This window comes from Pezoporus occidentalis, unplaced genomic scaffold (assembly GCF_034315485.1).
Source record: "Pezoporus occidentalis ecotype Australia unplaced genomic scaffold, CSIRO_AGI_Poc_V1 ctg64, whole genome shotgun sequence".
NCBI lineage: Eukaryota > Metazoa > Chordata > Aves > Psittaciformes > Psittacidae > Pezoporus > Pezoporus occidentalis.
The window spans coordinates 916,047-937,261 of NW_026915987.1; the positions used below are offsets into that span (position 1 = coordinate 916,047).

The 21,215-nt window shown below is 45.9% G+C and overlaps 1 protein-coding gene across 1 annotated transcript in view; it reads left to right on the top strand.

The window, feature by feature from the left end:
• Positions 1-8,145: 8,145 nt before the first annotated feature.
• The window catches only part of BRINP1 (BMP/retinoic acid inducible neural specific 1), an 86,455-nt gene continuing 73,385 nt past the window's right edge, over positions 8,146-21,215 (top strand). Inside the window, exon 1 of the mRNA XM_062640345.1 lies at positions 8,146-8,399. The gene's annotated coding sequence lies outside the window, so the exon portion shown is untranslated. The remainder of the gene's footprint in view (positions 8,400-21,215) is intronic.

A 21,215-nucleotide genomic window follows, 5' to 3' on the forward strand; every position in this document is an offset into this window, starting at 1 on the left:
GGCTCCAAATGCCTATTGAAAACCCTTGCCGGTGTACCCTCTCCTTTGTGAGAAACATAGCCATGGATGTGCCCCTTTTACCAAACAAAGGGACTGGTGATGGCTGTGGAAGAGCTACATGACTCAGGGTTTTTTGTTTTCCTTTGTGTTGTACTCAAGCTGCAGATTAACCAACTGAACCTCTTCTCAGAGCTGTAATGACAGGATTGATCGGTTATTGGTGAAGCAGCAAGGCAAGAAAGGGAATAAAAATAATTACTTTGCCCTTATATAGTGGGTTTTCTCAGGGCATGTGTAAGGATGGATGATTTGGAGATGAAGAGATGTTTAAGTGAGGCTTGGAATACCTGGGTTTGTCTCAATTCTGCCTCTGGTTTTGTGTAAAACATACTCTTTCTACATCCCTCTTAAACAGGGTGACTACTGGTTCCTTTTGGTTTTGCCTGTTGTGATACTGAAGTTTGCGATGTAAGCTTTACAGCTTCCTTCATGATGATCTACTAAGCCAACTGAGGCTTTGGTGGAGTGTGTTAGCATTCCTGTGATGGCTTAGTGTGGATAACGGCAGGAGTGGAGATGTAGGTGCAAACCATGTTGCTCTCAGTACTAACATTTCCCCCAGATAGCTTAATATGTCACTACCATCATTCCTTCATGCTGCTGTGTAGACAAGAATCCAGGTGGGTAACTGCACTTAGCTCAGTTCTGGCTTCTAGGTGAAAGTTATACAAACAATAATCCTGACAAGATGAGAGCGCTAGACTGGTGTACTATCACTTGTATTGCATAGATGGAAGCAGAAGCAAAGCAAAGTCATCCCCTTGAGATTATGTGGCCATCCAGCAGGAGAGCCATAAACAGAACCCAGGAGTCAGAGTTGGTCCTGCATGCTTTATGCAATAGATCACTCACTCCAGAGGTGAACTGGGTGATTTTCCTCAAGTGACATAGGAAGAGTTAAATGCTGACTGCCTTGGAGGGAAACTAGCTAAAATTAGCAGAAGAAGAAGTGTTTATTTCTGGAGAAGGTGTCACAAGCCAAAGAGAAGCTAAGCTTGAAAACAAGAATTGAACATTACATAAAGAAGCGCTTGCCAGCCACAGCTCTTTCAGTTGCCTTGAGTGTCTGTGTGCAGAATTCATCTCTGGCAACCATAAAACAGTGTCAGCTCTGAAGCCTAGGGTATGAGTTTACTGTAACAGCATTGGGACATTGGGGATGGCAGTGCTGTAGGGGAGATTACTGGGCTGGCAGAGCTGCCATGGACAAATAAATACCAAAAGAGAAAAGATGGGAAATCAGAACCTGCAGGATCCCCTAGACTGAATTTCTGCCTAATGTTCAACCCACTCCTGCAGAAGCTCAAGGAATGAAGTGTCTGGTATGGAAAGCTGGAACATGCTGGTTTCAGAGCATGTCTGGACAGCAGGAGGTGCAGAAGCACATAGGCGAAGTTCATTGTTAGCAATATTACCATTAGCAGGGAAAGGTAGCAGCTGAGTTCAGGACTGCTTAGGGAGAGATGTGCATACACAGAACAAGTAGCAGTCTTTGCTTTGGGAAGCATCCAAATAAAATAAACAAAATGGAGTTTTTATGCACACTCTTTAACATGCTGCTTGGAAACTGTGGCATAAAAGCTACATTTACACCGTCTAGCAGCTGTGTTTCACGCTACATGCGAAGAGCCTGGTGTTAAGCACCTGCACAAGGTATGCTATGGCTTGTTCTTAGTTTACCCAACTGTGTTTCTAGAAACTGATTGAACTTTCCTGCTCTGACCACTAACCAAAATAGCACGAGAGGCTGTTTAGGCAGAGTTTTTGTAAAGCATTTTGGTGTGTACCTCTCAAGTGTAGCTTCTGAAAATCGATTGCATCAACTTTTTCTTAACAAGATGAAAAGTCAGTATTGTATGTGAGAAATAACGTTGCTCAAGGCATGTGGTTACTGCATGGTAACAATAACCCCGCTTCTCAGGGTGCCGGTATGCACCAGCTATCAACCTGGTGACTCACTGCATACCTGAGGCAAAGTGCAGTTATCTCAGAGTAGCAGCATGCTCTAAAACATGTCATTCCTTAGTGCTTCAAATTCAAATTTTCTCCCAGATAAATAATAAATGACACCCAGGGGGAAAGGAGGAAGGAGGGGGAATTACTTACTCTTCTTCCTATATTCAATACTTACTAGATAGACTGTTTTGTCCAAAGGTAATGATGATAGTCCATTCTGACCTAGACTACTGTTGATAAAAAAGTGCAGTGTGGTTGTACGAATCTGTTGTAACATGCCAGCCTCCCTTCCCTGGTGATTTGGATCCTTGGGATCAAGAAAATGGAATTTAACCTCTTCGTTGTGTGGCAGATAGCCAAGTGGCTTGAGCATTAGTTATAATGCAAAGAGAGTAAGACAGAACCATCCCTTCCAGAAGCTGAAAAAATTTGCTCTTACAATTACAATACATCAGCATCAGTTTAACACTCATGCAGTCAGATGTGCATACATGTTATGAATTGATTTGATGCTGGGGGTGGTACGGTTATTCTGTACCAACGTCTGATCATGCAGCCTTAGCACTGTCCTGTTCATGTGCACTGGCTTCTCTTGGGTAAATCAGAAAAGAAGCACTGACCCTCTAACTCTCATGGACATGCTTCAGAATTAGTTTAGACTATGGATGCCAGTGGCTATCTGCCTCCTCCAGCAACCCCTGTTAAAAGACTGAGATCTTTCTCATGCCTGCTTTGCAAACATCAGGAGCTTAGCAGTGCCCCTTGCTTTACCATCTCCTTTGCAATGAACAGTTTTGGGGCTCTGGGAGTTATGAAGCAGACTTAAGAACATAGATATGTTGGAGTGAGAAATAAGGGGGGAAAAAGTTCAATTGAACATTTTAGTCCCCTCATTTGACTGTGTGGGTTTCAACTACCAACACCTTTTTGAGTGGTCTGAAGTGCTGAGTGATTGCAGATAGAAGCAGAGAGAGGCTTGAAGCCCTGTGTGCAGTGTACAGCTCATGATGGGTTGGGAGTTACAGGTGGTTCCCCTTTGAAAGCCTTAGTCCAAGTTCAGAAGGAAACTGAGCTGCAGATGATGAATACTGATGACTTGTACTTGGTACCAGACAATAGTAACAATAGTGAATATGAAAGATCGCTAATAAAGCAGTTGGATTTGTGCCAAAGATGGGAAAATTGGCAGATACAGATTCATTTGGTTGACTTTTGTGTACCTCAGCAAGCTCTAGAGGAAAATATTCAATTCCTTTAGCTTCATCCCTCTCAAAGTAAGGAATTCAGTCTAAGTTGCTGATTTTGTTCCCTTGAGAGTCAACATACAGTGAATTTCAGAAGGAAATTCATCCATATCAAAGGTAGTGTTTTATGTAACAGGAAGATGACTCTTGTAGAGTTAAAATTACCCTTTTCTGTTAACTGGAGAGGGTATTTAGACAAATACCTGAAGCCCAGCGCCTGGACAGTTCTAATTCCCCATTAATTCAATGGATCACATAATTTTGCATTAGTTAGCCTTGGTCAGGACCCTTCACATCAATGACAGTTGGAAGCAACCTTCTAAGCTGCTAAACAGTAGTTCTCACTTTTCTTTCTTCCTAGTACATTTTCCTACAGCTGACCTCATAGTGACTGTTGTCATCCTCAATGAGACACAAACCACTATTACTCCTTTGTCACAAGACATCTGCTTCCTACCCAGGACAAGTGGGAAAAATACTTAAAGGTAATTGGAAAGCTAAATCTCAGGAGATTGAAAATCCCATTCTGCAATCCCCAAAAACTCACAGCGCTCAGAACAAGTATCCCGAGTGCTTAGTACAGCTCACGCTCAATTTTGAAGTTGTGGCATTTCTTCCTTTATTGGTTTGATGCTGGAATGAATTTATATCAAAAGATAAACTTGGGATATGTCAATTGAGGAGCAGTGCAAAGATGGAGAAGCACTTCCTTGGAAAGTTTAGTGAGTTCAAAGCCTTTCAGGCTTCCAGAGCTGCACTGAGGATGATTCAGTTTAATGCAGAGGAACAAGCTATCAGAAACTCCTGTCAGATATAAAAGCCAAAACCATTCCCAACTGTTTCTTCCCACTCTGCTGGGACCTGCCAATGTTTTTGCTTAGCTTGGCAGGGGGTTCCAGCCTTCCCTCCAGCCCCTACTCAATCCTTGACTCTTGCATTGCGGATGGTGGAAACAGTTTCTGCTAGCTCCTTGCCTCTTAGCCCTGGTGCTTAAGCCCACTCCCAGACTTCTTCCCATCATCCATCAAAACAGCCTGGCATTTTCCTGGCCACACAGCCCTTTTTATCACCCATCCTGCCTTGTGAACAGTAAGACACCCATGTTTTAAGGGATACCAGCAGTAAATTAATACAGTTAGTGTTTAGGAGGTGGATATCTCTGCAACCAATGCAAAGCACAACCTAAATGAGATCACTACTTACTGTGATATTGTTTGCAGAGGAGAAAAGGGAAATACATTTCACAAGAGACTGGGAGAGCTCCAGAATATCAATACAATGTTCACAAAGCAAGTTTAATCCATTTGTAGCCTGTGATAAACAGTGAAGTCTACGAAACCTTGACAAGAATACATTCTGCCTCCTCAAGGAGGGCAACACAACAGGATATGTGGAAAGAAAATGTTTGCTGGTAGTGTAAGAAGAACTCAGGGTAGGGTCATCAGCTCATGGGACTCTAAAGTGAGTTTTTGCAGCTGTATCACAAACATAAGTGAAGCATTTACTGTATGTAGTTGGCACTCTTTTTGCACTAGATAATGGCACTTTGTGCTGCCCTGTCTGGGATGGAGTCAATGGAGTCAATGTCTTTTACAGAAGCTCACATGGTTTTGTGTTCTAGATGTGTGACCAAAACAATGTTGTTAACATGCTGGTGCTTGGCTGTTGCTGAACGGTGTTGGCCCAGCATTGAGGTCGTCTGCTTCTCACCCTGCTCCTCCAGTATATAGACTGGGGGATATGCAGGTGGTTGGGAGGGGATGTGACCAGGTGGATGACCTGAGCTAACCAAAGAGATATTCCATGCCATATAACAACATGCTCTGAAATAAAAAGGTAAAAGGGGGAATTTTAGTTTGGTTAGCCATATTTTGCTTGGGAACCAGCTTGATATTGATCTAACTATGGAAGATGAGTGATTACCTTTGCATCACTTGTTTTTTCTTTCTCATCTTCTAGTGCTCCTTCAGTTATTAACATTTTTTTCCCCTTGCCCTTTTTTCCCCTTTTCCCCTTTTACTCACCCTTTCCTCTTCCCCCATGGGGAGTGAGTGACTCTGCAGTGTCTAGTTGAATACTGTAGTTAATTCACACCCACAACACATTTGGAGTACATGGTGAAAACCCATTTTGCTCATCTTTGTGGCAGCTGTTATATGAAAAAACATGAACACTGTTTTCTGCTTTCTAGATCTGTTTCATGTGATGTCTTCCAGAACTTCTCCTAGACAGTCCAAATTACTGTTTTCCTATCCTTGTCACAACCATAATATTGGGGGGCCTCATGCTTGCAATTGGTAGACTCTTTTTATACCACGTGCATTGTGATTTTCTGTTCTTCGTATCTTCCTGTGATTGACTAGCTTCTATTTATTTCATGGGAAGAATATTATAGCTTGGAAAAATCGAAGCATTGCTTTTAAGACAACTGTTGAAAGAAGAGGAAAAGATAGTGAGGATTTGACATGCTAAAACTGTTAATAGCTTAAAGTCCTTACTGGAAGAAGAAATAGAAATTCTTGTTCAATGGAGCTTTGCTGATTTGGGCTGAAGATCCAGGTTTTCTTCATTGCAGGGAGAAGGAGAGTTGCAATACCCAAGACTAAAGAGAAACCACTGAAAAGAGAAAATTACTGAAGTGAAATAATTTTGTTTTTTAAAATGACATCCAGAAACCTTATCTTTGACACATAAGAACAGACACACAGTTAAATATGCTGTAACCTGCTTAGGTTTCCAAAGCAGCAAATTAAACCAGTGGACTATGCAGTGAGTGTCCATTCAGATGAGCAAAGCTCATTGAACACAACAATACTGTAAAAGAACATGTTGAATACTCAATGCACCAAATAATCCTCTTTTGATACAGAGACAGTAAAAACTGTTGGGAGAGGAAGCGATAGTGTATGTATGAAATGGGGGAATAGAGAGAAAACATCCTGGGACAGGAAAATGATGAGCAGAACTACTCTTTGCTTTTTTTTGTGTTTTCCCCTTGTATTTTTATATTGATAGCAACTATTATTTCCAGGCAAGACACTGGTCCTAAAGTTTGTTGACTCTGAACAAGAAGAAGGTGTTACTTTGTAGAGAATATTTGAGTTTTCTAGGGTCATGAAACCTTTGGGTGCCTGAAGAGCATCATATCACCCGTTTTCTCTCATTCCCTCTTCATAGGGAGTATGAAATATCAGGCTGGGTGGTGCTAAGTCCTGCTGGACCCGATCACACAAGGGCCTTCTTGGATGTAGTGAGGAAAGACACCCAGTACAGTCGCATTAGTTGAATCAATAAATCCTGGCTAAGTCCAGAGCTTGCTCATGGAGCCTTTGCTTTGATTTCAGCCAGCCTCATATAGGATGGAAAGATTCCTCTTCCATTTTTGGCAAATGCCACAAGCACTAATGAAGCAACACACTAGTGATAACCCCAAACACCATTTATATGTTTAAACAAGTGAAAAGTGCTTGTTTGTGTTTTGCATAAGATCTGATCCTTCAATCTTCTCTGCCATGGTGTACGCCGTTCCTTTGTGGCCTTGTACCAGGGGAATCTATGAGAATCACTTCAGCCTTTCATTTAAGCCCGTGTGACAGAATCAGGGGTGGCTTTACCAGCAAAGGTGCTTTGCGGCTGACTAGTCACTTGGAAAAAAGTAAAACTACTTTGGGTATACTGTAACTGCAATAAACTAAGCTACAGCCCTGTTGGTATAGCTTGGAGTCTGACCAAACTTCTAATTCTTCTTTGGAAAGATTTGCTGAAGATTTAGCATAAGACAATGCTCTGTAGTTGCAGAGAGAAGGACGTAGTGTCCTTGCAGGCCAGGGAATGGAGATGAAAGGAAGGGTGCCTCCTGTTGCCCTCCTTGCCACCCCTGAAGAAGGTGGTGGATTTTTTTCCCTGTCAGCACAGCCAGTGCCTGACTTGTCCGAGGGGTCCTTGGCTTGAAGCCTCACACAGTGGCAGGAGCTGTGAAGTGCTCTGCCTACGCTGGGTGGCCTTTACTGAGCTGCTGAGGTTCGCCTGGGTGGGCCGTGTCCTTGAGGCATCCCCACCTCCATTCCCTATCTCAAACCTTCCCTGGGGGGCTTTTCCCACCCCTGCCGTGCAGACCCAGCCGAGCAGTCGGGACAGGAGGCTCCGGGGATCGCCCGTCCCCTCCCTGCTCCGCTCCCTGCCCGCTGCGCCCGTCACCGCCCCGCCGGGCCGCCGCTGTCCGCGGTGCTGAACCACAACCGCACTGCGCTGCTCGGGGCTGTGGGGGAAGAGGCGGCAGCTCCTTCTCCCTACCGCTGAGGGAGGTGAGACCCCCCCAGGCGAGGAGGAGACGGGGACACCTCGTTTCCCCGCAGCTCCCTGCTCGGCGGATCGGGATCCATGAGGGGAAAATCGAAGGCGAAGAGGGAGAAATAAATATTACATGGAAGGAGCTGCCTAGAATCCAACCAGTCCCCTCCCCAAATCCGAGGGGCAGACAAGTTTAGATCCCCGTCCAGCGGCCCTTCCCGGTGTCATCCTCCCTTTCCGCGGCTCAGGCTCTGTCTGGCCGGAGCTTAAGTCCCTCCTTTTTGCTCCCCATCCCGCCCCTCCCCTAATTATGTACAAAGCACTTAGAATAAGATGGCCAGGCTGGGGCTCCTCCCTGCTTCCCTCTTCCCCATTCATCCTCTCCAGACCGCTCCAAGCCCCTCCCCCGGCAGCAAGCCCAGCCTCTCTCTTCCCTCCTGGAGCCCTTTTCATTTTTATTTCTAACCCCCTCTCCATTCTCCCTGCTGCCTCTGCTCCTTCCCCCGATGGCTACGAACTGAGCAGCAGAAGAGAGGGGGGGGCGCGGGAATAAGGGAAGGGGGAAGGAAAAAAAAAACAAAACAAAACAAGGGAAAGAGGGGGAAGAAAAGGATTTATTTTTAATTTTTTTTTTGCCTCTGCCCTTAATGCCCGCGATCTGGATCAAGGAAGGGGATTTTCTGTCTGAGCATGAAAAGGACTGCTAGAGCCCCAGGATTTTCACGCCTGCATTATCAGCCCAGCACCCAGTATGCGAGCTGGACACAGAAGCTCTCCCACAAGTTCCTACCGAGCCGAATAAAACCCACGGGCGATCAGATCTCCGCCAGAGAGGGACATTAGCATCAGGTAAGGCGAGCGCTGCGGCTGCAGCCCAGCACCGGCACCGTTCCCGACGGGCTCCCTGGTCCTGCTCGGCCGCGTTGTGTAACGGCCCCTCGGTTCCCCCGGGCCCCCGGCAGCGGGGAGTTACCGGGCGGAGGGATGCACAAGTCCTGCAGCCCGGTTAGCGAGTGTGTGCGGGAGCGCGGGGCCAAGATTCGCCGGTACCGGGAACACTGGGAGCACTGGTTCCTACCGGGAAAGGCGCAGCCCCTGGGGGCTGGCCGCGAGTGGGGGTGAGAGGCAGCCAGGATCCATCTGTATTTCGGAGTATCGATACAGCCCGGAGCGGCTGGGGGGGACACAGGGACCCTCCCCAAGGAGATGGTGTCATCGCTGCTTAATCCGCTGCTCGGGTTTCGCGAGTGACAAAAGCAAATCGCGCACGAAAAGGGAAGTCTGGCGCCTTGGATCCCACACTGGGCGGCTCGCCTCTACTTTCAGGGGGGAGGAAGAGATGCCGGGGGTGGGGGGGGAGCGATGCCTGGGGCTGCATCTCACAGCGCAGGGGGTTGGTGCTCTCCGGCTCAGCTGCTTATGAGGCTGGTGCGGAGCGTAACTTTGCCTTTTCCAGTCCGCGGGGGAATGGGGAGCCCGGAGGGCACCTCCACGCCATTGCATCATCCCCGGGGGCCAGCGTAGCCCGGCTATTATGATCCGGAGAGGGGAGGCTGCCGGTGTGAGTGTGTGGCTTTGAAGAGTCCTCCCGTGCATTTACTTGCGAGTAGGGAAGGGGAGGGGTTGTCACTTCCCAAATGCAGTCTTCATGGAGAGAAGCAAGTGCTAGGAGTCTTGATGCATGGATTTAGCCTTATGATTGACATCTGCACTAGGTAGGACAGGAGGGTCTTTCATGCTTTACCCTGGCTGCTCATCTGGGTGCATATTAATTCGTTAACGGCAGTAAAGCTGCTTTCTTAAGAGTTGCAGAGAAGTGTTTTGGGAATGGTGAGCAGGAGGTAGTGAGTGAAGGGGAGACGAGGCTTTGGTGTAAGAAATATGAAAGGGTTATATATTTTTTTCAATTCCTTATAAAGGAAAAAGATTGATCAGATCTGTGTGTGAGTGACAGACAGACAAACCCGGGCTCTCTCCCCCTCCCACACACCACACGGACAAGCAGTCGCGCTGTCCCTGGCAGGCATGTACACGCTAAGCACACAGGACACACGCTGCCGAACTCGCGCAAGTCCCCCCCCACGCTTCAGCGCAGCATCTTGGTCTCGTTCTTTCACCGATTCGAGGACCTGTTCAAGCTCTGCAGTTCCCCACACTCAGACACATATTTGACCTACACAGGAACACACTGTAGCATGCAGAAATAACCACATTGATATTCTTATGATGTGAATCAAACATTCAGATGCTCGTATGAGCATACACGCGCTGTCTCCTGTGCAGGTCTCTCAGTGTGTGGTTTGTTCCCCAGCATCATCCTCTCCCTCATAGCCAGTTCCAGGCATTGATTCAGGGTTTGCTTGACTCTCAGGCTCTTTGCAACTCAGCAGAAAAAGCTGCTACGTTTTGTGTGTCTTCGTCTGTTTTATGGCTCTTTGCATGTTCCCAGGACTCAGTGATGATTTTACTACTCGAAAGGCAGGCGAGTGGCAGGCAGGGACTGGGGGCAGCGGTGGCAATCCCAAATCCATCACACCCTCTCTGATCAAGAGCTGGGGTCTGTGAGTATGGGAAGGGCTCTGCTGGAGCCACACTGCTTCTCTCTGTGTGTGAGCAAAACCACATATGCGTCTATAGCTTAAAACATACAGTGCTAGGCTCTGCTTCAGTCTTACTCTGCTTCAGAGCAAAACCCTCCCATCCTCTGAGTGCCAACACCCCCGAGCCTTTGCAAGCCCCTTTGGTCAGAAACAGCATCATATGTGCAGGGGGTTGTTGTCACTGGTGTTAGATGTATTTAAGTAACACCCTGCTCTGACCTTCCTCTTCTTCCTCTCTTTCTATGGGGCCTAGTGAGGAGGCTGTGCAAGGATAGAATGAGGCTGAAGTCTGCGTTAAAACTTCAGAGGAAGAATGTGTGGGGAATGGGCTTGCTGTAGGAAGAGGGTATCCCAAAAGAGGTGGTGGAGGGTGCACTGTGTTCCCTTCTCACCTCTGCTGTTTACTATATTAAGAGTATGTGTAAGGCTGATACTGAACCTTAAGTGAGGACGGGTCTGCCAGGAGACAATCCTCACTGCCGTCTGCATAACAGAAATGGTTCAAAGCCAAATCCTCCCGTCCTCGCTCCGGCAGAAGCCCCTCTGCCTGCCTGGGGAGCGCTGCTCGGGAAGGCGCTGCAGAAACTGGCTCCAGCCCAGACCCGCGCAGCCGTGCCTGCCTCCAGGCATGGATGTGTGTTTCCAGAGTTTATCCAAGGCTCCCAGCCTACACCCTCGATCCAGCTGACGCAGGGAAGGCAGGGAAAATTTACTTCGGGGGGGGGGGGAATAAACGGCTGAAGATGGGAAGCGAGGATGGAGAGCGCCAGCAGAGCCCAAAGCACCACGTTCGTGGATAGGGAGTAAGGGAGGGATTTCGGCACCACCACCACCACCCCCCTTTCCTCCTCCACCGCACAGCGCTGCGCTCCCGCGGAGGGAGGCGGGCGGCACCTCCCTGGCCCAGTAGGGGGCACTGTGGCTCCATGCAGCGCCGGGCGCGCAGCGGCGCGGAGCGGGACCGACTCCCCCCCGGCCCCGTGGCGCTGGAGCCAAGCGCCGAAGATAATAATAGTACGGGGGGGAGCGGTGCGTAACAACGGGGCTCTCTTCTCCCAGGGGCCCAGGTGCAGCTGAATGGTCCGGGCCAGATCCTTCCCGGCCCTCTGGGGCGTGCGGGAGTGCTGAGGATCTGGCCTGGTGCACGCAGGAATCTTTTACCCGGTGATGAAATGCAGCTACTTCTGGGACAGAGCCCAGCAGCTTTTCCGTGCCAGCCAATACTACAGGGGAAGTGAAAAATCACTTCATGCATTGAAAGTGCAGAGATGAACTTAGTGAGGCAGAATATAAATTACCCAGAGTTAAGTAGCTTGTGCCTTGTGGCTTGATTTACACCATCCCTCTTGCAAAAGTATCATGAGATTTTTAACAGCCACAAGGACCTTGGTCTGTTTGCTTCCAGAGCAGCTTCCCAGAATATCCATGCATGCACAGAGATCTGGCTGCTAAACAGACCCATGGATTGTGGTCCTATCCCGTGAATCTTCCTCTTGCCTGGAAGATGGCTGCCACCCAGAGCAGGATCCTGAGTTACTGCATGGTGCTGAGCTGGGTCAGGATAAGATGTGTGTGGTACCCCAGGGTGTTCTTGGATGCTGGGGAGGTTTTTCCTTGCTTGCTGTGCCACCGCACTGCCGTGGCCAGCTGACCCATGGGGACTGGAGCTGGGCTGGACAGGGCTGCAGCAGGCTTATAGCTTGTAATCGGTGTGCAGAAAGGAAATGCTATCAGAGGGGCCTGGGGAACAGGAAACTGGGTATATCTGCCGGGTTCTTGCGTCTGGAGAGAGTCAAACACGGGCAGAGAAGGACTTGACAAATGAGGTGACATTCACTGGGGTTGGGGAGTAGGTATAGGGTAGCTATGCTGACTTGACAGGCTGAGCTGTGCTGTTTCAGGGAAGAAGTGCTAGGACTAGCGAGAGGGAAGAATGGGAGAAACCGCAGAAATCAGAGGATCAGCTAATTTAGATTGAGCTGAAGATAACTTCAGAGATGCTGGACCAGATCCTAAGTGAAGATGTCATAAACTGGGTATAAACATGTAATTTTGAAAAGGAGCTAAAAGTCAGACCCAGGATTCCTCCTGTGGTTGGGTTGGGGAGTTTAATACAACATCTAAGCCTTTGCAACCCTCTGCTCAGTGAGCTGTTTCTTTGCAGCCTTGAGGCAGGACCTGCAACAGCATCACAGGGGAGAAAGATGCTTATTTATTTTTGCTATTTGTTCTTCTGAAGTCATGTGCTCTACATCCATTTTATTGTTGCCTACAAGATGCAGCTGAGAGAGCTTAGCTATGCACAGCGCTGTTGCTGTGCCTGCTGACAGGCCCCTCTGGAGCACAGTGTTGGGTGAGTACCACAGTAAGAGTGGTACCTATGGCGGTACTGATGCCTCTGCAGCTCTGGCTGTGGCATGCCTCTAAATGTAGACATAGTGTTCCCCAGTGCCCTGGACTCATATGCATGATTCTCTGCTCCTGCTTCATGAAAACAACTAGTTGCACTGCTGATAGATCACCTCTTACACTGGCAATAGAAATAACAGTAAGTCAGAGCAGCAGCAACTGATTGGAGTAAATAATCTACAACAGCTTCAAACGGTGGCCTGCAGAGGAGGAAGGAGTGAATAGCCTTTGCCAGACTCACACTGTTGTTTCACTGTTTATTTTGGTGGTAGAAATGCTGGACAGACGTAGAAATTCAGGTGCCAGGAACACCAGTATGGCTCTCAAGCCCTAGGACAAATTCTCTCTGTGGGTTAGCAGTGGGCACTGTGCAGGGGAATATTGCCATCAGTGACATCTTTCCTCCCAGAGGTTCACAAATGACATTAAGCTAGCTCTGGGCTGACACGTACCAAGCAATGGCACAACAGCTTGCAAACCAAGCCATGTGAGCTTCTCACATGTAAGAGAAGCTCTAGAAATTACAATTTGCTCCAGGGTTTTTTGCTGGAAATCGGAACAGAATATAGGAGCAGAGGGAGCTCTCGCACTCCTATCCATCCTTCTGCACTGCCTGATTTCCAGTACAGTAGCTCTGGTTCTTTCAATGTCTTCATGCTTGGAACCTGTCTCGCTGCTGTCCTAATAGAACGTGTGCTCTTTCACCTGGTGGTTATAGAAGATAAAGCCTGAAGCCTTGTGAGAGGTTGTCTTACAGCTTGAACTTTAATATCTATGCATATTACAGCTGAAATATGTACAGTGAGTACCCATGAAAAGCTTGGAAGCACTTGCTGTAAATCATCACAGCCTGTCAAAGCCAGTGAGTTAACTGGCTTCATGGTGAGTGAGGATCTCTTTCTTAGGGTTTGATTTAGAGCATGATTTAGAACCTGGCCTCTGCTCTAGACTCTGCTGTGTCCATCATGAATTTGGATGTAGTTTTGGCCAGAAGTCCTGAGTCGGCACAACTGATCCCATTTAGCCATCTCTTTACCCTCCTGGAGCTGCGTACGAGGTTGTCAGATACATTGCTAACATTGGAGACCTTTGTTGTAATTTATCCTCTGCAGTTGTGAATGCTGCCTCAACAAAGCTGCATGGAGGACGGGGAGGGTGAGCCTTAAAACCATTGCCTCATGTGGGCAGCACATTCCAGGTGTAGCTGCAGGACCAGAGGAATAAATACGAGGGACTTGTTCAATAGTTCAGAGCAATAGATAGAAAATTGCAAAGAAATTAAAACAGAGGAAGGATGGAAGGGAATGAACTGCGACCCAAGGGAAAAGGCTGATGATTCTGGGCAGGCAGAGAGAACCGGAATGAGCAGGTGGACTTGTGGGATCAGTGGAGCAGACAGCAGTGAGGCAGGTACCAGTGCTGGAGCAGTCTGCCTGCTTTCGGCATGTGACTGCTCTGCAAGCAGGTACAGATGGTGAGCGGGTAAGCAAAGCCTTTGGACATATGCTGGGTTACATATGTGGCTATGGGTCTCTCCTGGCTCACGCCACCTCTTTGCCTAGAGAATGAGGATACTACCGTCACTGCAGACACTTCTCACACTGCTCTATGCTGGCTGAGATTTGCAGTCAAAATCAAGGGTGTGTTTCAAGCCAGCTGGGAAAGCTGAGGATGTACAAGGTGAGACTGAAGAATGCTTCAGAGATGCTGCGAAAGTCCAAGTCAAGAATGAGCAAAGGGCAGCATAACGTTTGTGCTGAAATGGTGAACAGAGATAAAGAAGCAGCAGCGAGGATACATGCAATGTAGCCTTAAGACCAGCAGCTATTTCTAGAATTGCTTATGTCGTGTTGTCCAAATTCAGAGTAGCTTCTGCAAAACAACTCCAGGCTTTGCTGTTTTATGCCTGAGAATGCTGATAATGTGTTTATCTGCCATTTCCACACTCCTAAAAGAGAACTAAAGTATTAGAAAATGATGGTGGGCTGCTTTACTGTATTTTAGGCCAGCGACTAGATAAATCTAATCAGCCAGGGAAAAGGCACCAGTTAGGATTCTCCCACAATTTGTGTGATTCTGGCTTAAAATAGCCTAATAGGGGTAATATGAGTTCTCGTAAATATTTTGGTAGAATCCTTTTTGTGCATTTAGTAATGTATATTTATCAATCCTTTTATTTGCTTCTTGAGGGAAAAGAGTTAGTGTTTAAAGACAGCGATCAGAACTGGATCACTGTTGCTCTGCATATCTGGTAGTGACATGGAGGAAGGAGTGATATGTTTTCATGGTGGAGCTGGATCAGGCCTTATTAAGACTGGGAAAAGCTGGGAAGGGGTCTAACCAAGAGAGTAGGACACTGAAGGGATTAGAAGGGCATGGATGAATGCAGTTGCTCCTGGGATAACCTTTAAGCTGTTTGGGGACATGCAAAGTCAGTAGCTGTATCGGGATTGTCATGTGTAATGCCACTAGGAATCCGAGATCTTGTAGGTATGACTATGTCTTTATTGAGCCTTTTTATGTTTTTAGTTTTCATACTGCTCTGCAGCAATGGAATTACTTACGAATTGTCTGCAAAAATATTTTGTTTGGGATATTTAGATCTGTTACCACATGATTTCCTTGGGTGCCTCCAACTTCCTATGGGCAGGATAAGGTGAGAACATTTCTCACCATCCATCTCTCCCCCATTTGTGACTGGGTAGGCATCAAATCACTCCCCTTGTCTAAATGGTGTGTAGGCCCCACTTCTGCAGAGTATGCAATCCAGTACTTGTATATTGCTGAAAGTATATCACATACAGGCTTGCTTTCAAACGCATGCTCAAGTGTCGCTGGCCCGTGCTATCATGACTGCAAAGGTCCTGATCCTGCAGTCTGCATCACACAGATGAATTTTTAATTACAGTCCCATGCATATAATGAAACCTGTTTCCAGGATCAAAATCTAAGCAACAGCAAATCCGTATATATATGCTAAGTGCAGAGTGAATCATGTTTATGATCTGCCAGAGTTCAGCTGCTTTGTTCTGAAAATGCTGGTCAGGAAGGCCCAGAAATATTCCCTGGTATATTATAAAGACTAACATATCATCAGAGGGAGAATCAATGGAGATTGATGGCAAATTAGATGGACACTTGAGACATTAAAAGGAAGGCTGGAAAACAGAAGTGATGTTATAATTGAACCATATTAATACATTTTGAATTGCTTTATAAATACTAACAAGTTAAATAAGGAAAGCCTGGAAATAATAGTTTAGTCTGGGAAAGCTAGGAGTAAGAAGGGACTTTTGAATTCTAATATGAAGGTTAGAATAAAAAGTGATCAGAAGTATCTTAATGCTTTGATGATACAAGAACAAGGGGACACATCAAAATTAAAGGGCACAACTTTTAAAGCAAATTAAAAGGACATAGTCCTTTTCATCAGTGTATAGTGAAGCTACACAATTCTCTGCTGCAGGATGTCACCAAGATGAAAGTCTAGTTGGATATGAAGTGTAAAAGGCTACGTAACTTGGTAGCAATTAATAGCACTCACAGCTCTGCAATCTGGGACAATGGTAATCAGATCTCACACTTCAAAGCAAAAGATGACCATCTTCTGGGGTCAGGAAGGACATTCTTTCTCTGCATAGAAAGAAGATAATGTGGCTGGCCAGGTAATGTGACTGGATATGGTCGATCCTGCTAGAAGCTAAATCAGCAAGAGATTAGCAAATTGCTTTCTGTGGGTGCTGGATTAAGGTATTAGGAAAAGGTTTTTATCAATGCCAGACAGAATATCAATCCAACAATCTCTTCTTCTGTGTCAACTCCCACAAAAGTAATTTCACTGATTACAGTAGATATTGAAGTAGGACATAAAATGAGTGGTTATAAGCAGCAGCAATGACCCTGAGCCACTCGTTTCAGTTTCCTCTATCAGCATTGTGATCTGCAGGACGGTGCAGAGCTCAGATGAGCCTGGAGTCTCCTTGTGCTTTATACTGTACAGTCCAGACAGAGGAAAAGAAACAAGGAATGCTGTCCATTCTGCTCAGTATCACAGAAAGTGCAGCACAAGGCTCAGGGATCAATTCAAATTCTATTAGGGTCAGTGGAAGCATTTCAGTTTGCAGAACAGGAGGTCTGGCTTGGCCTCAGCAGAATTGGAAAGACATCGATGGTAAGGTGATGGAACATGTTTAGAAAACAGGACATTAAATATCACAGTAGGGCATGCTGAGCACTTGGAAAATCAGCCTCCAAGGTGTTTGTAAAATGTCACCTGAAGGAATTTGACCACGCTTACATGGGAAGGATGTGACAGAGAGAAGTCCTGTGTGCATTAAATCTAGATATTTAACCAAGCTAGCCTGGTAGAAATAACAGTGGAGAGAGCTCAGTTATGGAGCCAATTAGTGTCCAATCTCCCCTCCCCACATTTGTCCCCATGCACCAGAGGGTCCCTCAGTGCCTCCCCCACGTGGAGGTCCACCTTCTTGTGCTGGGCACAGTCCTGCATCCTGTCCATGGTCTTCCACCATCACTGGGGCCTTCCTTATTGGTGGGAAGAAGGAAGAATCTGCCTTCCTCGATACTCTTTCTTTCATATCAGCCATTTTTTCCTGTTGATGAAGACACGTTTGTGTGAAGAGAGAACAGGCTGTTGTGTACAGACAGGGGTGTGCAGCTTCTACAGGTGGCACTTGCTGAGAGCCACTTGTCCAGTGGCCGTAAGCATCTCCAGGTGAGCAGAGAGGAGACTCCTCTTCCATGGTGTCATCTGCACTGGGGCTGAGACAGGTAATAAAACTGAGTTTCCTTCAGAAAGGTGGGAAGGACGAAAAGCTGTTGGCTATGAGGAAAGCCTAAACAGTAGATGGAATAAAACCCTGAGAAATGTGTGACTGGTGGTGGGTGAAGGAGGGGGGAGCTGGAAGGTAGGAATACCAAGTTTACTGGCAAGGCAAGTGTGAATGCTAAGATGAATTGCTACATCAGGATGAATGATTCCTTTGCTGCTTGGGTTGCAAACAAGAGAGAGATGTGACCAGCAGGTGCAAATCTGCCGATGAGGTGTTGTGTAGGTGTGATGATTGCTGTGCTTCCAGGCTTGGCTGGAAAGGGAAAGGATGGACAGGAGAGCTTTCATTCTGCAAAATGCATGAGAAAGATGCATGAAAAAGAAAATAACTATGAGGTAGGATTGCAGTTTACCTGCATTACTGAACGATTGATTTCTGATGAAAGGAGCAGAGAAGGGAAGGGAATAAAATTTTATAGACGGCAAGAATGGGATCAGAGCTTTAAAATGGCAGTTGTGTGTTAGTATTCTTGAAGGATTGGTTTAAATGTGACTGCAGAGACCAGTGCTAGTTCCTGATTTCCAACCATCTGCATTTAAAAGAGAAATGAACCCAGCAGACTGGCCTCAGTGAAATGCAACTGGGTTTCCCCATGAGAATCAGAATGGTCACTGCATTTCAAGTACCTGGAAGACTTAAAACACTGACAAGGCTGAAAGGTGGGGCGAGGGTTGAAAGGAAGAATGGATGGCAGGAATAAGTAGATTGTAGACTAAGCTGGATAATTCAGGGTTCTGTAATAAAACTGCATGGTGACAGAGAGTGAATAAAAGACTGTAGTTATATTATGGTTTACGGAGCACAGGACAGATGTCTCTCTAAGGAGGCTGTGATAAGGAGTGGAAGGTAACAGTGGACCGAGAGCAGTGGCTGTTTCGGGATGCAACAGCACTGTGTGAATAAAGCAGCACTGTAGCAAGATAGTTCAATCCCAGTGCTCACTGACATATTATATATGACCTTGGGCAGGTCACTCAGGCTGATACCTTTCAGAAAAGCTTTTTAAATGCATGTGTTCCCATGCACAGGAACTGAATTTCTTGCAGTCAGCGCTGCGGTCTGAGCCCTCCAGCTCACACCGTGGATGTGAACCACCCAGAGAACTCAGCTTCAAGTTTGGTATGAGGAAAAATGTGGGTTTTTCTTTCCTTAAGGATTTGGCAACCTATGTCCTCAGGAAATACAGCCCCCCAAAGACTGGTGTTCAGCAGTGCTGAGTCTTTACCTTTCCAGCGCTGGGCAAAAGCAACACTGGATTTCATCCATTTCTCCTTTACCCCAACAAAATGGCTCAATGTTTAGCAATCTGGCCTGAATTAATTTCTCTTCTCATTGCCTAAGATCACTAATGAAGTTGGCCTTTTACTGGAATATGTAAGGGAAGAATATGGTAATTGTATCTTGTTTCATTCTGTTGCACACAGATATAGGGCTTTGACTTGCATAACACAAAATGAAGTGTGCAAGCGTACGTGTGCACACACACGTGTGCATTGTGCTTTAATAAGCCTGAATCAAACCTGCTGTTTCAGTGCAGCATATTAGTCTTTTTACCAACTTCAGCATTTGCAGTAAATAGCAATTAATGATAAAGCTGCTTACGTTAAAAAGAAGAGGCTGATAAGTCCTTGTTACCAGTAGATTCTCCTGCAGTGCTTCTCATTACTTTGGTTTCAAGTTTGAAGCCAGAAATCTTGTCCATGGCATGTTTTTTTTCCCCTCCCTTTCTCTGCTGCTCATCCAAGGGAGCTCTTCTGTAGAGCCTTGAGACCAGTGAATTACAGTCCCCAAACCTATCGTGTCTCAGATAACAGGGACATTGTGATGCTGGGGGCATGACCCTCCCTCGGGTGCCATAATAGAGGTGGACAGAAGGCCTGCGGACAAATACACACTCTGCTGCCCTTGCACAGCATTACTGCTCTTCTGCAGACCTCCATAAATAAGATTTGAAACTGGGGAAATCAACAGGAGAGCTGAGAGACACTCTGGATTTTATTTTTATGTGTAATTTTAAATTTCTAGGCTCTTGAAAGGATGTGAGGGCTGATTTCCAGCTCAGTAATACACTATTTTTGTAGCAAGATGCTCAGGAAGCATTTTCTGTGCCCCATGTGTGTGCGGGTTTGATGGTGCTCTATCTTCTGGGATAGCACTGAAGGACTGTGGAAGATGACAGTAAACCATTGGAGGGTTTGTGCTTGCTCATATTGCCCACAACTGATGTTAAGAAAGTAAAATACACCCAGAACTGAGTTTCTTCTTAATGGAAGCTTGTTTCCTCCTGAAGAAACCCCAAAAGCAAACTAATACAAATGCAATGCTTATGACTAAGGAATGCAGGAGCCAAATTCTTTGGCAACTTAGAAACACTCAGATATTTATTTAGACTGCTGGCTTCTAGATAGGGGCCTCATTTTCATTCAATCCAGTGGATGAAGGAAGCAAAGCAGGTGATGCTTCCCTGAATACCTCTGGGACAAAGATTGCTGGTACGTGGTTGGGAGCAGGGTCCTGTGCTTGAGAGATCAGGAGCAGATGCCAGATGTTGTCTGAGGAGCAGCAGCCCTGGTACATGCTGTTCCCATCCTTGCCTGTCTGTGTCTCATCCAAAGAGCACTTTGGTGGTTTGAATCAGGGATGGCTGATTGCAGGGAGTTCTGCTTTTAATTTTGCTCAATGTCAGATGGAGTTGGACATCATATGTTCCGATTTGCTGTAGGAACCTCAGGCTTGTTTGGTTACATGTTAGAAAATGAAATGAAATAAAAGGAAAGCCAGAGAAGTGAAAAGAGATAATTCAGAGAAATAGATGGTTAAAACAGATGGTGTGACTGTAGAATAAATCAGGAAAATACAGCTATTTCTAATGGAAAAAGTAAAACCAATCCCAAGATTATTTCTTGGGAACTTTTCTCTCATTTTTGATACAAGGATTTGTTCATTTATTTTTCTGTAAATCTAATTATTTCCCTGTAAGTTCTTCTTTGAATGCAGAGAGCAGAGGACTATGAAATCATCAGCTTAAACTCAGACTTTCAGCCTTGCTGTGATCCCTCATGTTGCTATGAAGATCTGACAGGCAGTTATTGTAATTCCTGGTAGGGATAGGTGAATAATCATTTTTGGTTTTGGGGTTTTTTGTCAGTCTAAAGCAAAAAAAAGGAAGGGGGAAAAATGAATTTTAGCTTTTCAAACATAATTGACATGGGGGGAAGAATGAAAAGTCTTTTATATGTGGGACTAAAAGGAAAGGAGAATAGAAAATCACTTCTAAAGTTTAAATGATGCAGAAATGCATAACTTTTTCTCATAACTGTTTTTCACTTTATTTCCTTCTAGATGCACTTTGTAAACATTTCAATCTGAAGCATTTAAGTTAAGGAATAACTCAGTCATGTACCTTGATGCTTTTGAATTTTCCCCAATCCATTTTTTGACAGTAACTATCTAACAAATTCAACCTGAATTAATAAACACTGGCAGTCAATCCCCAAGCGCTTCGCTGTGCCTAATTTAACTATGCGTTTAAAATGTCTTGCGTCTTTAGTGCCTATGATTGCAGTTTCCTTTATGCTACACACAGTTAAAGACAATTTGTATCTCAAATAACATATACTCAAAGGGTAGAGAGCAGTGGGGGGGAGGAAAGGAGAAAGTAAAATGATTTGTCTGAGTAAACCAGTAGCAGAAGCATATAGAGAAGACTATAGTCTTGACTTGCATTCCCCTGCTCTCACTAGACTGTGGATTAATTATAAATCTTTCTCACACATAAGACTTTACTCATACTTCTGCTCCTG